At 38.5% G+C, this 17,526-nt stretch overlaps 1 long non-coding RNA gene across 1 annotated transcript; it reads right to left on the reverse strand.

The window, feature by feature from the left end:
• Nucleotides 1-1,250: 1,250 nt before the first annotated feature.
• LOC124160128 lies at nucleotides 1,251-17,278 on the reverse strand. The gene is made up of 3 exons (XR_006865085.1): nucleotides 17,205-17,278; nucleotides 8,121-8,257; nucleotides 1,251-1,469 (listed from the first exon to the last, which is right to left on the reverse strand). It is a non-coding gene; the product is annotated as an uncharacterized LOC124160128 (long non-coding RNA).
• Nucleotides 17,279-17,526: the final 248 nt, after the last annotated feature.

Raw genomic sequence — 17,526 nt, forward strand, 5'->3', positions numbered from 1 at the left:
ATTTTTAATCATTATCATACATTTTATTATTAAAATTTTTATTGTAAAAATCCATGTAAAAATGATAGGGCTGTCACCATTTACTATGCTGGAATGAAAGATTGACAATTTGCCATTTTTTCGGTATAATTTCCATTCCAATATTTGAGATATTATGTATGAGGCGGGTATGAGGGGACTAATCCCCCCCCCCCAAAGGTTCAGAGAAATAAAAATGTTATTTAAAATAATATCTTGTTTTGAAAATTAACTGCATCTATATCTATAATCATCTATATCAATAAAGTTAAATTATTAGTGCCAAAATGTTATAAAATGCGTATCCAGGCATGTCATTAAAAAAATAATTCCCTGACTCACGCAGCCGGGGGGGGGGGGGGAGTTTCCACCCCATTCCATCCCATCCCCCCAAAGCAAATTCCTAGTTACGCCACTGATTTGAGATAATAGAAAATTTCCACTAACCCAAATTTGGGCATGGTTTAATTCCATATCCATGAGTAATATCAGGCTAAATTTTGTGCTCTGAATCTCAAAAAGATACAATATTACGTCCTATGTATAGTATACACTCTCACTTCAACCAACTCATTGGTACCCCTCTAGATTTTATTTACACTCAAATACAAAGGTTTCAATCTAATATCTTCGCCATGAGTCTCATATATTTACCAAAACTTACCTTAAAAATTTGACTATCTGCCTATTAATAAATGCATTCGGTGTTCCTGTGAGTCGTTGAATCTCTCCCCACAGCTACATTTTCCCCCGCTTGAGATATGCCCAAAATCAACTACAAATAAACAGGTAATCGCCTTTCGAGGTGTACTTGGATACTTCAAAACTAAAATATCCAGTGCAACGTACTCATGGTTATTCACAGTATCCTACCTTTTAGAGCATACAGATAGGAATAGCGATTATAAGGAAAAATCAGTGGAAGTGGATCATCATTATCATCATTGCTTGTCAACAATCAACGATTTAGGGAAGAGTAAGTAGACGAAATGGTGTAGAAAAAGGTAGGAATTCAGTAAGTAATTTCTGGAAGAGAGAAAATAAATAATCAATTTAATTCATGCAGAAATGCTACTTTAAAGCTGAAAAAATCATCATCATCTGGTCTCTGGTCACCAATCTTAAGATTAGTTTGACGCAGCTCTCCACTCAATTCTCCAATCAGCCAATCTTTTCACAGCTACGCATGTCTTCCCTTTCACATTCTTTATTACCTGTTCCATATATTTTATTCGAGATTTTCCTTCTCCGTTCGTGCCATCTACTTGTCCATCGACGATTTTATTCATAAGACCATTATGTCTCAAGATATGTCCTGTAAGGTTGTTTCGTCTTCTTAGTAAGGTTTTCATGAAGCCTCTCTTCTTACCTACTATTTTTAGGACTCTCGTGGGATTGGATACAGCAAGACATTGGCAGTGCAAGGAATCGTCTGTGGAAGAGGATGCAGCCTGGAATCACTAGTAGAGAGTAATCGCTAATAAGTACTTGATACTGCAAAGCACCAGATACATTAGTGATCGATACAGTTGAGTAGTCGTTGAGTCCACCTCTATCCTCCGCAGCCAAGAATATAGGCGGCCATATGAGAGCACGTTGGTTGTAAGAGCGAGCGAGCCAGCCCCTTTACTAATTGCATACGATTCAATCAAGCCAGTGTCTCCCCTCCGCCAATCAATTACAAAGTCCTCGTTCCCTCAAAGGGGGCCGAGGGACGCCGCTGGGAGGAAGGATGATCAGTGTGGAGACCAAGTGGACCAGAGAGAGGAGGCCCCATTCCATCCCACGAAAGCTTGCTACCACAATGTCCGAATACTACAATTACGAGGATTGTACAGTCGGTCACTAGACCCACCGCGCATTTTAATGAGTTGACTCAAGTCTTCACCCGCGTCGCTCACGGGCAGATGGATCTCAATTTCACGGAGAAATAAGCTATAATTAGGGATTTTAACAAAAATAACTTTGTCTATCCACGTATCCACTGGGAATAATAATAGAGCAAAAAATATGGCATTAAAAAAGGGAGTAAAACGCCTATTAAGGGAGTTTACTACCTTAAACGAAAGATTTGAGCTTGAATATTCATGGTAGCCATTGGCCCTTAGTTCGGTCTCATCCATGACGCATTTACGGGTACATTAATGACTATTCGCCATCAAAGCAATTCTAAGTTTTACATCCTAAAGAGGACACTTCAATCCTACTCGAATCATTTCTTCAGTGAGGCACTGCTGCATCAAACTTGGCCCATCATTTTTAAATTTTCAGAATAGACCCCTGACATTATTTGCCAGCATTTCCAATTTGAAAAATTTACCTCAGTATTTTATCAGAAGCAAAATTTTTATACTTGAGATACAGGATGTGTGATTAACACCGGCGTAGCCAGGAATTTCTTTCGGAGGGGGGGGGGGGCGTCCAAAACCAGGGGGAAATTTTTTTAAAAATAGGATACTTAGTTATGGGTTTTTAACTAATTTTAACACTTTTCATAATCGAAAAAACTTCATTTGTCAAAGAAATAATTTTTAAATTCATGATTTTCAATATTTTGTTTTCTTTTATGAAGGAAAATAATTGTATTTTATATTTCGGAGGGGATGGGGGTCCGGACCCCCTGGACCCTCCTGGCTACGCCACTGGTGATGAAGAGGAACCCTTGCCACGAATTTCGCTAACAGGTTGTTTGAATTTCAGGATTTCAGGTTGGATGCAAAGGGTAGGTATGATTGATTGGTGTGGTTTTTGGAGGAGGCGACCGACAGCTGAGATCACTTGCACTATAGACAAGTGAGGAAGGAGAGAATGTTTGATGAATTTCAGAACTATTTTTATATTTTATTCTTTTGTTCTTGACCTCTAGTTTTAATTTTTATAAAAATGAATCTTGAGGTTTAGGTTCGTTTACATAAAAAATATATGTGCCGACGTTTCGAAAGATTAGTTTACATTATTTAGGCTTATTATTTATAAAGATGAGAGGTACAATAAGTAAAAAACAGGTCAAAAATAAAAATTAATTTTGCAGCAAAAATTATTTTAAAAGATTAAATAAAAAAACAAATTAAGACAATTTATAAGGCATACCATTTATTCAGCTGCTTATTGTGTTAGTTGCTATGGTTTAATATTACATTTCCAACAATTTTTATTGATTAGACTACAAAAAAATAACAATTAGCGAAATTCTTGATGAGGGCCGCCTTAATTTCGTGTCATCGTTGAATGTCATTGTTAAGATTATTTATCGCTTTCTCTGGAGATAATTCAAATTCATATAATTATCTATTGCATAGGAAAAAATAAATTCTTATTCCCCTATCGCTGAACAGGGAAGAAAGGGTGGAGACAATGTGTGATGAGTTTCAGAAGTATTTTCATAAATTATACTAAATTGATACGAACACTTAAAGCTGTTGAAACAAATATGTATGAACTCGCACAAGTCAATGTGCCATAAAATCAGGCCTTTAGATTCATTAGGAGAGAAAATCGGACAAAATGGAATTGGAATCGAGCTAAGCCACTTGTTTCATTGAAAAATTCGCCCGTGAACACCTGAACCAAATTGTCATGAATTACTGACATCGGGGACTTCATGGGGAATTTCCTGCTATAGCGGACGATAAATTAGTCGTATTTTTTGGCCGTGGGATGCTTTTAAAATCCTTTATAGCAGTAATTAGAGTATTTTTCCTTTCTGATACTTTACTTCTGTCATAAAATTACATTTTATTGGTTTAAAAGACGGCACTATATCTTAGGAGTGGTATCATACATACATACCTCAGAGAAAAAGTCGATAGTAAATCTTTTTTTCGCTTTGGTTTCCCGGAAGTCAGTTCTCGGTATTTTTATATCGGTATCTGTTATTGCGAGTACTCTGTAATTGGCTTAGTGCTGTCTTTATATTATATTAAATAAATAAAGAAACACCTAATCTTCTCTTCAAAATATATTCTTAAAAGTGGTATTAGCTGTTTAAAAAATATGTGATTATAAATTACTTTTTGCTTAAGGAAGATATAATAAAATGAACGAAATTAGCAATGAGAGAAGCAAGAATGAAATTATCCGCAGAATAGCCCAGGCGGAGAAAAATGCACTTACAGTGGGAAACTTAAATGTGGAAGTAAGGAAACAATTCATCAGATACTACCTTTGGAGCATCACGAGCAATGGCAATCGTTGAAAAATCAAGAAAGGATGAGGTACTAGAGAAGAATGATGAGAATTAAGTGAAACGACCGAGTATGTAATGAGGAAATCCTAAGAAGAGCAGGAGAGAAGAGAGCCTCATGAAAACCTGTAAACTAAATGTGAACTATCCAAGCAAACTTAAGTCTTTAACCAATTAGCGGTGAACTACTTACTTATTTTTTATGTGTATGAATATATTGTGTTAATAAAGTTGATTATTTATTATTATCATTAGTATAAGCAACAAAACATTCACATCTACACCTCAAAAATGAAAATAAACTGGTTTAAAGTTTTATGTATATGCTATGACACCCACTTCCTACCACTTGCTCACTCATACCAATGTTTCAGGTGAACTAGATGAGATGCGAAAAAAAATCACATAATAGTTCCCCCACATGAAATCATCTGCAACACTGGAAAAAATTGCCGAAACGCTAAATTTTCTCGCTCTTACTGTGTTGCCAACTACCTCTACTTTTTGGGGGCACTCATGGGTAAAAAAATCGATTTTTTAACCAAGACCGTGATAAGTCGAGAAACCAATTTTCAGACGGATCGGTGCACATTTAATTTTGGTCAAATCGATCAAATTTAGTTTTTCGTGAATTATTATCCCAACAACTGAAGGAGATACGGTGGTACGTCGTAGGTCATGGAAAACGCCGCGGGCCTTTTCGGGAGGGGGCGGTCAGAGCCCCCCTGTCACAAGAAAATAAACTCCATGCCTATTGAATTAGTAAAACATTTAGAACCTACAAATGAAAAGAAGCAGACATGAGTAAGGCCACTTTATGTAGGTAAAATTTCCTACGAAGCAGCCAAAGCATTTCCTAGAGTCATTTCTTATTCACCGAGAAGTTAAAGAACACTTTTCAACAACACCAAGGACTCGACGCTATGCTTCAATCTGGTGTTTACGAACTGGAATATGACTCATGTGGAAATGCGTAGGGAGAAACTTTGTGACTCGAGTGTCCGAAGACGAAAGGTGCTTAGCGAACCGTGACCCTGTCTTACTTCGCCATACACTGTAATGGAAGATAAACAACTCTCCAATTTTGTTTTAGATATTAGTCGTTTTCAAGGATATGCGGCAGAACAGTGGGAGATAGTAAAACAGATTTGGAAGAAATTTGATTTAATGAACGAAAATGAGTGTGCTGGTCATTCCTCTATCTTTGATGCAAACCCCTAACTTCGTTATAACCCCACTACCGAACACAAAACATTTTACCTCGTGACATGACGCAAGTCCGGAATTTTTGGTTGTATCGGTCTGAATAATGTTATATTTCTTGACAATCATTCTGTTCTTCCTCCTTCCCCCCCCTCACCTCTACCCCCAATCTCCCTTAATCTGATCCTTCCACTCCCACTACTTTTGGAAGATATACATCTATACATATCTGAAATAGTATTAGTGCCTGACGATGATTGTAAGCCAATCGAAACACGTGCATTAGAGTTTGTGAAATTAAAATTAAGCTGGCAGTACAATGTCTTTGTTAATCTGTTAATATGCTGTTCCTTGTTATTTCCCCGGAACTGGACACGTGTGAGTTACGTGTTGTGGTTCTCAATTTTACGCATTTCCAATCGGCTGCTGCAAATATGAGGGCAGATAATTAATAAACTATTATTTTGAGAAGGACATTGGATACAAAGTATTTTTGCTATTACTGGAGAAGGTAATTTTAAATACAAAGCATTTGATCTGCGTCACAAAGTAACCCACAGAGAAATGAAGTAAGCCCATTGTACAGGAAAAAATGTAAGTTTTTCTATCGTTATGAAATGGAAATAAGAAAGCCATCAAGGAAGACGGCAGTTGTCACGCATACCTACCTCTCAGCCGATACTTTTAATGACGAATTACTTGCGTAAATATTTTCTGTCGTCTCAAAATTTTCAGAGTATACAGAGTAGACTTCAACATTCCGTTAAAAATTTTCCTGTGTCTCACATGCTTAAAAAAATCAGCAAAGATAACGATTAAAAGGTAAAATGATCAATTTTGAGGTGCAGGAAAATGTAGTGTACGGTCGATTTCATGCACCGTAAAAATTCCAAGATGGTAGCATGAGTTTTAAGCTAGCAATCAGTCCAAAAAAAGACCGATTGAGGCAAGCGTCCTCTTGAAAAGCGACAGCAAATAAGTATCAAACGTGGTGATAGGGACTGAAGGCCACTGCGGGACAGGTATGGAATACGTTTATCTTTTCCCGCATATCTGATCGAAGCGATCAACTAGGGCTGGCTACTGATAAGCAGTGGAGTTGTGGCTAGGCGACGCCACTGCGATCTAAAGGCTTGATTGCACGATACATCAACCCCATGCATCAATCCGGTGTTTACGAACTGTAATGTGACCCATGTGGTGGTGTATATATAGGCCAAAATGGGAGGAACTTTGTTACTGGTGTCAGGGGCGCAGCTAGGATTGAAGGCTGGGGGGGGAGGGGATTAAGGTGCAATAATACCGGGGTGTGTGGGGGTATGGTATATCCACCAGGATAAGCGGTAGGTGCGAGATTAATAAATTGCGGAATTTTAATGATATATGGTTCAAAATAGTGAGTTTTACGGCTTTCTGAGGGATATTTTACTCATCCTTACCCTATTCTATCAGTAATATTAATCCACTTATGTAAAATGGATTAAACTAAAAAAAAATCTCTGAGCTCTGGGGGGGGGGTTTATCCCCCAAAACCCCCCCCTCGCTGCGCCACTGACTGGTGTGTCCGAACACGAAAGATGCTTAGCAAACCGTGACCTACCGCACTCCCGAGAAAAAGCCATCGCAGAAGCTCAATGTTAAAGCATCAAATACTTCTTACATGGTTATTATTAAAGTATTCCACCGCTTAAGGTTTCATAGTTTCATTTCAAGGTTTAGCTCAACTTAGTGAAATCGTTGACGGCTCGAAAATACTCACTCAAATGGCAGAAAATATTTATTAAGAGGGATAAAAAATTCTGAGAGATTTTAGGAAATTGAAATTGAGTGGAAAAAATAAGGAAATACGGAAAAAAATACGGAAATCAAAGTAATGCGACACCTGAATGAACAGGCAAGAGGCATCGCTCGGGTGCTTGACAGAGTATGATAGGGTTACATTACTATCTTTATCGCTATTAAAATCAAGGCCGCAGCTGTAGCGTAGTGGGGGTGGGATTACCCACGTTATTTCAAGAAAATTTGAAAATACTGTAGTATTTTAGTTTGCTTGCCAATGAAAGCTTTCGTTTGATCAGCTAAACAAATAATGTTGAAAAATAATTAATGGATACTACAAAGCTACTCGTCTACGCAAATTAGTCTTCAGACGTAATATCGCTGACAAGTATTGCATACCATCAAGGCTACACGGAAAATTTATGACACCCCCAAAGCTACGATCTTAAACCGCCCTTGACATAGCAATAAAAGTTTTCGGGGGAGAGGAAAGAAGGGTTCATTAGGATGGGTTTTGCAGATGACCCTTCTCTCCAGCATTTTGGGATGGAGGGGGGTTTAGCCCACATTAATTCCCCACTGCTGCTACGACTTTGGCCTCAAACTATTACCAATATTTCATTGAACCATTTCGAAAACACATACTCGCATATGAGGATGATGTAAGATTTACCCTAAAGTGATCAATGCACGATGTAGAACAACTGATCAAGTGAACCGCAAATGAATAGAAAGAAATCCGAAGCACAAAAACAGTGATGCGATTGAATCTTAATAAACGACTAAACCACCAACAGTTTTCGGCCCTATCCACCCTCTGATACAACCCGTAAAATATCACGAACATTACAAGAAAATAGCCTGCATAGCTTATTCAGAGTAAGTTAATATCTTATTATCAATTGTTATTCCACTAGTATAAAATTTTCGTACTCACGTAAATGGCCATCCTAAGAGTTTTTACGTCTTCTTCGTTGCCTCCTTCCCATCATCGGCTGCCTTCTTCGCGCAATTTAATAACCTCTGGGGTACAAGGTGATCCTGACGGAGGTGGTAGGTTTGTTTTTCAGCTGCCTAAGAAAGAAATAAGTTGGTTGAAATGACTCCAAAGCTCGTGACGGTTTGGGGAGAGGGGTAAGACTTCTTGGGAAGTGGGGTAGGCCTGTGATTGCGACCTTTGTATTAAGGCTAGCGTGAAGTAAAATAGCTATGGATACTGCCCAATTTTACTACGCGGAACATAGTGTTATTTGAGGCAATGGAATAATGCAATAGTTTGGTGAAATACTGACAAAGATCCTGCTGACGTCTTGAATGACCTTTAAAGTCGTTAATCCCCTCCCACAATGAGACGATTTTTCTGGAAAGTCTACGCAAGAAAAAAATTGCCTCGCGACCCCCGCGTAAGGATACTATTTTCCGTCGACGCTATTCCACCCCACCTTAAAATTTAAATTTGTTTTCGCGCAATAAATCAAATTTTTTAATGCACCAAATGGGATTAGAAATTAATAAACAAAATATATTATTATAATCAATAGATTTAAATATTTTATAAATTATCGATTTAATCCTGTGGCTTGCTTTGTTAATAAAAATCGAATCGGAACTATTTATTGTGGCGGCTAATGTGACAGTCGCAGGGCCCTTAGATTCGTTTCCTAGAAAATTTTCATCAGTCTGGCGGCAACTCGCATTGAGTGAAGAGGTGAGTACGTTGGTGTGCCCAACAGTTGACAGCTTTTACATTCTACGTTGTTCTTCAGTGTTAATGGTGTGTGAATTCGGGTTAAAATGAAATGTGACAATAATTGCTATTGTAAGTGAATATAGACCCGTATAGAATATTTATTTTGTGGAAAGTCGTGTTCAACGAAGTGCTGAAAACTTGTAACCCCGTTTTTTAGCTTTTTTAAGCTTATCGTGTCATTTTCATATTTTTCGACTTTCGAGTTTAAGTCAATGTATCATATTCGACATGATGTTCGTTAATGTATTTTTCGAGAGAAAATGTCCATCCATAGTTTCCAAGAAGCATTCTCGTTTGATAAATTTATGGAACGTAATACTTACTCGCAATGTATCAAATATCCGTTATAGTACGTGGTGAATTTCTCTCGGTCATGTCTCTCAAAGTTTAAATTCTGTTTAGCTCTGCTTACGTGAATGAAGCCGTGTTGCAGAAATTTTGTCAGCGGGGCTCCAATGCCAGCTGCTGAGTCTGCAATTCTCATGACAGTCCATTAATCTCAGTTTTCATAATCAATACTGGTGCTGGTTATTCTTATAGTTTTCACCGGTGTGTTGTAAAGTTCGCGGCAAAAGTTATTTCTGAAAGTGTTCGTATCTGCCATAACTATGTATTAATGAGATGAGTAACATCAAATGTTTAGTCGATAGTCATTGGTTTTTCCTCCGAGCTACACTTAAATGTCTTCTAACATAATTTGATCCTTTTTCTGGTGATAATCTATACATCATAGGGAGGGGTTTCACAAGGATAGAAACCATTTTAATAATGCCCTTCGAGGCGAAGTTTAATTTGTATTTTTTTTCTTTCTTTACAGTTATGGAAATCCTTTAAGTGGCCGCTGTATGTTACGCGAAATTAAATTGGGTTTGCGAGGAAATCCTGTTAACGCAACACGGGAGAGATGAGCCGGTTAAGATATGGTAAGTCAGTCAAATTTTCATTTATTTTAATTTTAGATTTTCAATTCGTTATGTTTTATTTGCTACATATTATCTCAGTGAACTAGCAAGGTAGAAGTATTTTATGACAAAGTGGCCATTCATTTGGTGAATAACGGGAACTGTAAACTTTTTCTCGCCTTCGTTGTCTCCGTATGCTTTGTTTCTCCGTGGAAGATGCTACCAAGAGAAAAATATCCACAATATACTCGAGATGCTTATGCTTTGAGATCGCATTACGGTCACGTATATCACGAGAAAATCCAAAACATTACCTTTAAATTAAGTTTCAACCATCAATGAATAAAACTCGTGTTTTAGCTTCACAGTGATAACAGTTACTATCGTCATATTACTCCATTGCGAGCATTTACTTTCCTTTCACTTCAGATTAATAGGTATAATCGTAATTATATACAATAATAATTTTAGCTAACTTTAAGTGACTTTCTTACTACGATTTAACCAGAAAATTTTCGACTCTACCATTTGTACACGCTATTCCCACTTAGACTTATCTTTCAGCTCGAGCGATAGCTCTTCCGTTTTCCGACTACTTTTATTGCCGATATTGATGACTAACCTCACACATATTTCCACACACTCACCCGTTTAGGATCCGTCGCCCACTTCCAGAGCTGTTCTCGGCAAAAAATCGACGGTGTTGACAATTCGGCAGAAAAGTTTATATCCCTGTACAGCACTGCGTCGTCGGCGTCGTCCGCGAAAAGCCAAATTTTACTAGATACAACGGTAGTGATATCATTAATATACAGAAGGAATAATAAGGGACCGATAACACTTCCCTGGGGTACACCGGATTTGACCTTCGCCGTATCTGAGCTAAGGCCATATAGAACTACCCTTTGTTCGCGGTTGTTTAAGAAATTTCTAATCCAGAATCGGAATGTATTCCATAGCCTTATGGCTCAACTAATTATTTCGCGTACGGAGGTTTTTTATCGGAAACTTTTTTAAATCTAGAAATATCGCGTCAAATTTTATGTGCCCCTCTCCAGAAGTTGGAATGTCATGTATGAAGAAGGAGAGTTGAGTCTCGCACGTCATAGCATTCCGGAATCCATGCTGATTTTGACTAAACGAGTTTTCAGTATCGAAATACCTCAATATTGAACTGACGACTATGTGCTCCAATATTTTGCATGAGATAGACGTGAGGAAGATAGGTCCGTAGTTACTATAGGTGTATATCACCACCCTTAGAAGTAAAGATAACGTTCACTATTTTCCAGTCTTCAGGTATAAGATGGTCCGCGGGAGATTTTTCAAATATTAATTTAAAACACGAAGCTATTGAATTTGCCACCTCTTTATAGTCTCCGGCGGGAATTTGAATGGGACCTGGAGTTGTTTTTGGATTGATGGATTATAGATGACTTTCTGTACCATGACAAGACATAGTGATATATGCAGTAGATTTTTATAGTCTTGCAAACGTTGCGGTGTTATAAAGAACACTGTTTTTCCGACTGTAACACTGTATCTATATTTGAGTCAGGTGGCCTCTAATATGCACATATAAAAATCCTTTTTTACGAGCATTGGCTAAAACACCACACACTTTCCATGTCGTTATCTGGAACAATCTCAGCTCTGCTTAGATCCCTTCTTTTACAGCTATAAACACTTTTCCTCCTCCTACCCTCTCCTTAGGGTATTTTCTATCTAGTGAGTAAGCTTTAGGAAATATCTCGGCATCTGCCATTTCACTTGAGAACCAACTCTCAGTTCCTGTCACAACATCAGTCTCGGTGCTCAGTAATAAATGGTGAACATCAGCTATTTTGTTTTTGATGCTACGGCAATTGACGACTGCGATAGATATGATTTCTTTATGACGCAGCCGACATTTCTCTAGCTTTAAGTTACTATCGTAGATTTATTATCGAAAATTGGTGAGGTTGAGACGGAGACGCTGCTTCTTATTTCTGTTGCTCTACGCTGATTTCTGAATGAACTTTTGTAAATGAAAACTTTTGAATTTACCCCTTTATTTATTAACGCACAATAATCTCAACACTCAGGCTTACCCTATTCTCTAAAAAAAATACCAAAAGTGCTCTTTTCAACTGTAATTGAATACATGACCCTGTGGCTTCATGGTTTATTGTTATGTTGCCAAGTCTATCTCCTTATTTCACGAAATTTAAAAAATTCTTAGTCGGAAGGCATCGAAGTCAAATGACTTTCTTTGGAGCCGTTTATTTTTATTTCCTCAATTCTTCATTTTAGCTTACTCTTACCTACTTACCCACCATGGTTTATCCGGACAACTCTCGCCTTTCTCATCATGACTAGTTCTTCCTCCCTTGTCATAAAATAAATGTGTGGGTTCTTTTCCCCCAAGTCATGCATGGAAATCCTTAAGACTTCTCGTCTCTTATGCCCAAAGGAATAGGGAGCAATTATCTGTAAGGTTGTCTGTACGAAGCAGAGAATTTAGATATCGATACAGATTCATTGATCTAGGTAACGCCATATAATACTAGGCACACATTTCTTTATGCTTTTTCTCGAGTTCACAATAATTCTCACATATTTGGAGCATGTTTCAAACAATTTCATTCGGGCATTAATTAATGATAATGGTTCGTCATTTTGATTTGTTACAAGGCATGCTTTCGACAAATTTTTTAATACTATTCACTGATATTATGAATTTATGGGCAAGTTTATTTCGCTTTATCAACCGGAACTCAACTTTCGTTGCTTCGTTAAATTTTCGCGTAACTTTATTTCTATAGAGAAAACAAATAAACTTCGTTTCAAAATCATGAATAGAGAGTTCCGTACCTTAATTTTTGCTATTAATAAGTGCTGATGGGTAATGGTATGATCACTTGGGAAATTTCAACCAGCTTAATCAAGCGGGTTCTGAGGTTACCCGCAAAAAATATTTCCGCAGTTAGATCGGCTTCTTTGCGAATGATTTCCATTTAACTCCCTTATGGGGTCCGGACTAAACACAACATTTTTAGACGCAGCTTCCCCTTTTACTTCTTCCCAGTTCCTGATATTCTTGTCGTGTTAGTTTTTGTTTCGGTAGAATGTCACGAGAATAATGCCAGTTGAGATGTGCCTCGTCGCAGGGGCGCAGCGAGGGGGGGTTTCGGGGGTTCAAACCCCCCCCCAGAGCTCAGGGAAATTTTTAAGTTTAGTCCATTTTACTTATTTGGATCAGTATTACTTATACAATAGTGTTAGGATTTATCAAATATCCCTCAGAAATCCGTAAAACTCGCCATTTGGAACCATTAATCTTAAAAATTTTCTTGAGGAGGGCCCACGCAACTCCTGATTACCCTGATGGGTATGCAATACCCCAACAACCCAAAGTGTTAGTTGCGCCTAAAACCCCCCCTAGCCTTAATTTTTGGCTGCTCCTATGCCTCGTCGGAAATGCACATTTACTTCTGAAACCCGCTGTACAATAGTGAGACGGTTACTGTCATCCTTTCTTCCAACGGTTTGATTCCTACCCATCGCCATATTTATGCAACCGCATGGAAAAGAAATGTAATACAACGCGTTTAGTCTTAAGTTTTCCGTTAAAGGTAGCATAGTAAGTGATTCACGCATGACTATGAAAACAACCTGCGCTTGCTACAGCTGCTTACGTCATACGTTCTACATCTACATAATATGTATTGGAATGATGGAGGGAGTCGTGGAGGATTCTGAATAATAACAAGCTCCGTTTTGTCAAGGATGTAATAGCAGCGTGACTCTCTTCTTCTCGTAGCAATCGGAGAGAGGAGGCAGTACTCACACGATTGAGGATAGGGCACAGCCCCCTGACCCATGCGTATCTCTTTACTGAAGGGAAAGAACCTCCCCAATGCGATGATTGTAAGTGCCCGTTAAATATTAGACATATCCTGATAGATTGTGTTAAGGCCGTTTTACACGGGGCACGGAATTGCGCAGGTTAGAGCTGCATTAATTTCTAAAATGGCATGGAATTGTGTGAATGCATGAACGAAATTAGAATAGGGGCTATTTTTCCGTCTCGCATCCACGCATTCTCGCATGTGTTCTAGCAATTCACCGCTTTACACGACGCAATTTTGATTGCGCCTTCGCACGCACGTAAGATTGCGCAATTCCGTGTGCATTGTAAAACGGCCTTTAAGTACCTTTAAATCTAGGGGGAGACCTAGAAGCCCTTTTAGGAGACCACCCTACAAACTTAAATTATACATTTCAGTTCCTCAGAGAAATATTTTTAATAAAATCTAATAATGCTCACTCTCTGTGCGAAGACATCGTATGCAGTGGCTGTCTTTCTACATAAGTTTTGGAATTAAATGACACAGTAGTGGTGCGAAATGACCTAGCCGTCGACGCACCCTAAATTTTAATACTACTACTAATATCCTGCGAGCCACCTCGAGGGTGTTTGGCAGGGGGTGATCAATCACCAGAATGCAGCATGTAAGAGTATTCCCAAATGCACTCCACATAGTCATAAAAAAGTTACGCACGCTAACAAATTATACTTCCACATTCAAGCAAAGGCAAAACTTGCCAATTATTCATGAAGGTAATCTGCCCATAAAGCTATCTGTTACGTGTAGTGTACAGTCGTATACTCATCGTTGCTTATTTTATTTATTATTAGCGAATTCAAATTAGTCCTTGTCTTAATATTGTTCTACCAAATTTTGTTTTAGTTCATTTTGGGTTCTGTATGTCGGTTTGCTATTGAGTGAATCTCCTGATTTCTTGGATTGCATTCGTGCGCCGTGTGATTTTAGAGCGGCTTCTTGTATCGATAAGTAGAAACCATATATCTATCCCTGCTTTTTCTGTTCCTTTTTTTATTGCGAAGCTAGTTGCACGGGTCGTTGTGTCGTGCACTAATTTGGTGATCGAATCGTTGAATAGATTCTTAACATTGCTGCTTTAGAAAAAAATTGTCTAAGAATTCCGTTAGGTTAGCATCGTTAATGCCTTTTTAATAATTTCGCGATAGCAATCCTCTTTCTTTTACACCAGCCGTTGTACTTTGAATTATGATAACCAGCTGTTAAATTAAATTAACTTACTAAAGTACACTTTATACTGCTGGCTATTGATAGTTGTTAAATCCCGTGCCCGTATAATGCGTTAGCTCATTTTTCCAACACGGGGAATTCTCACCCTCTTGTTACTATACTACGGACTAACTATGCGTATTTTCTTAAAGAGCTTGATATATATTGCTATTGTTATTAACGTTGCCGTTCAACTATGTTTATTTTTGGCAGTGAGTTTTTTTTTAGATCTTAAGAAGCCCAGAATTCTTATTTTTAAGTTCTACGCCCAGTTCGCTGGTAGTGAATTTTTGTTTTGTTTTTATTCTCCTCTCGTATAGTTTATTTCCTTCGCTAGTTGCTGGATAGTGAACAGCTTTTTCCGCGAAACACCGATCCCTACTCTTTTAGATCCCTCTTTCTTAGTGACTCACCCCCTCTTAGTTACCTCCTCGACAAAGCCTCTCCTTCCCTGCTCCTATCACTAGCGTCCTTGAAGTGTAATTCACTTTGCCCCCGCTGACATTCCCTTTTCGCTCATCCATTACGTCTATGTGAATAGGGTAGTTTCCTTCATCAAAGAAAACGAAAGGCATTGATTGCGATTCGTTACCCACCATTAGCATATTCATAATATACAAATAATTTGGTTTAAGAAATACCGGTTTAGACGAATGGCAAGGGTCAATTTTATCCTCATTTGAAAAAGGCCAGATTGGCGCCCATGCGATTCAACTCCACGTGACGTCACAGGGACCTAGTTTCTATGCGAGTAGATAGGAGTTTTACATCGTCTGACATTACCAATGCATGCATGAGGCACAGAGCTCAGGGAAACATCTCTTAATAATCACTTATGAAAATTGTCTAAGGCTGGAGAGTTTTCTTCGTTTGATTAGGTAGTAATAATCCATATTTAAGCCAAGCGCTACCAGCTATCAGGGTACTCTGCTACCTGCTAGTAGCCTGCGTCGTATGAGCGCTCAAAGCCTCGCCCCAAGGTCACCTCACTTTGCGGCAGCGGGAACCAGAAATACGTCACTCGGACTTTTCCCGGCATTCATACTTAGCCGTCGCGTTTTCGCGCGCTTGAAAGTTTCACTTTTCGTTTAATCGCGAAAAATAGATATCGTCATTTAAAAGTCTAATAGCGTGAAATGCGTACTCCAGGAGTAATAATCTTTCGATTTAGGCAATAAAAAATAATAGGAAACCACCCTATTGCTTTTTTAAATTTTATTGATGTGGTGGTAAAGTGACGTGGAGCATTGTGGGCCTCCGGAAATCGATATTAGGCCCTTGCATTAAAAGATTTTTTTTAAACCCCTGATTTGGAGTGTAGGAAGTAGACATATTTCTTCTTCAGTTATTTTTCCGTTGCACTTTTAAGTTTGTTTTTATCTCGTTATCTTATTAGCGTTTTTTAGGCGTAGGAGCAACCACATTACATCTGATTACTCTCTAACTTTAAGCACAATAACTTTATAATTTTTGCAAAGCACGGCCCTCGTTCTATTGCTCAGCTTTCTTTTGGGGGGGATTTTAATACTAGTGAGGCTAGGATGGCTTCAAATCGGTCTCCCGTTACGATAATAAAAAAACGCCGGCGAGTGTGTGCTCTCAGCAGGGGCGTAGCTACGAATTAAGGCTGGGGGGCGGTTTAGGTGCAACTAATACCGGGGTGTGTGGGGATATGGAATACCCACCAGGATAAGCGGCAGGTGGGAGATTAATAATTTGCTGAATTTTAAAATAAATGGTTCAAAATGGTGATTCTTACGGCATTCTGAGGGATATTTTATTAATCCTTACACTATTCTATTAGTAATATCAATCCAATTGAGTAAAATGGGTTAATCTTAAAAATTTCTCTGAGCTCTGGGGGGGTTTTATCCCCCAAAACCCTCCCCTCGCTGCGCCACTGGCTCTCAGAGCCCGCATCGCCGAATTGAAGAAAATCTACATCTACATAATACCTTGCCAGCCATAATACCTACACCACGAATGATGCGTTCAGGAATGCATTCACGAATTTTTAAAAGGAAAAACCCTTGTAGAGTAGTTACGGTATACCCAACGAGCATTCAGGTCTTATTTTAAGGAAGTTCACCGTAAAAGGTCTACCGTTTGTTCGCTAAAAAACGATTATGGAGAGGCATTAACAAACAGTTATGTTTAGGCAATATATTTTCTTAATTGAAATTTTATTATTAACCCAAAAAATGTATAAAATGACTGTATTGCAATTGAGTAGGCGAGAGAGAGAGAGAGAACGCCCCATTTGTCGTTCCTACCTTTTGACGAATGCTGTACCTGCTGTCCTGTCCCCCGATGGTTCGGCTCGGAGCCCCGTTCTCTGCTCACACACTGTATTGCTCCGACGACACGACAATACTACTCCTCCGTCGTCATGAGCCAGCGTCACTCCTGAAGTCTAAACAATTATATCAATAGAGGGAGTTTTTTTGAAGGCCGACATCAAGCGGCCCCTATCAATTACTTCTAAATACACTCCCTACCAAAATTCGATAAGCAAATTTTGAAAAATAAAAATGAGCAAAATTGCGAAATATGTTGTCGATTACCAATCTCACAGCTGGATCAACTGAATTAAAT

This window comes from Ischnura elegans, chromosome 6 (assembly GCF_921293095.1).
Source record: "Ischnura elegans chromosome 6, ioIscEleg1.1, whole genome shotgun sequence".
NCBI classification, from domain to species: Eukaryota; Metazoa; Arthropoda; class Insecta; order Odonata; family Coenagrionidae; genus Ischnura; species Ischnura elegans.